Raw genomic sequence first — 227 nt, forward strand, 5'->3', positions numbered from 1 at the left:
GTATCCAGGGATGGCGCGGGTGACGGTCCGTGCAAATCAAAGTCAAGCGTCAAGGCCATCTCTCTTTGGAGGCTGCTGAGTGGGATCTTTCAACTGTCGTTAATCCCCCCCCCCTCCCGCTCACCATTCCTACAATACTGGTATAACAGACCAGTCATTTTAGGCTTGGCTGTTTTTTACCCGGGGTATAAGTTAAGCTAAGTTTATACCTCCGGGTATAAAACGGG

Source organism: Penaeus monodon, chromosome 15 (genome assembly GCF_015228065.2).
Source record: "Penaeus monodon isolate SGIC_2016 chromosome 15, NSTDA_Pmon_1, whole genome shotgun sequence".
In the NCBI taxonomy this organism is placed as follows: Eukaryota; Metazoa; Arthropoda; class Malacostraca; order Decapoda; family Penaeidae; genus Penaeus; species Penaeus monodon.